Raw genomic sequence first — 596 nt, 5'->3', positions numbered from 1 at the left:
CTACACTAAATAAAAATAATAACATTTCCAACCTCAGCAAGAACAGCATGGGTGGGAAGTGATAGTCTATCCAAAGCAGAGAATTCTTTACAGAATTTGATCACTTGCAGAAGGAAAGAGGGTGGAGACAGTCTACAGTTAAGCCAAGAAAAACAATAAAACTTTCTCAGAGAATAGTAACTCAGAAAACCAAAACGATAATTGAGGATTATGCAACATATTGATGCAAATGTGGTGACAAACCACTGTGATAATCAGTATGGATAAAAAAATACAGGCGACTCATAAAGAATTACCACATAAAAAAAATAAACCAGAAAGAAGAAAAAAAAAAAAAGAATAGGCACCAAAAAGATTCCCATTTCCTTCTAATTAAAGATACTAATTTAACTCCCATCTCAGAGTCTTCATAAATCAATATTCATAGAGCAGACCAAAGTTTCTGCCCCAAGTCTTTATATTTTTATTTGCTTATGTTTGTCAGCAGCTGACCCACAACAGTAAAATGTCACATTCCCATTTACCATCATTAGAGATCTCAGAAAAGGCTGACAAGGTAGATTCAAATCAGTGGAAACAGAAGTAGCTTTCCCAAG

Source organism: Geospiza fortis, unplaced genomic scaffold (assembly GCF_000277835.1).
Source record: "Geospiza fortis unplaced genomic scaffold, GeoFor_1.0 scaffold130, whole genome shotgun sequence".
Lineage (NCBI taxonomy): Eukaryota > Metazoa > Chordata > Aves > Passeriformes > Thraupidae > Geospiza > Geospiza fortis.
Note: the sequence above shows the minus strand (reverse complement) of the source record.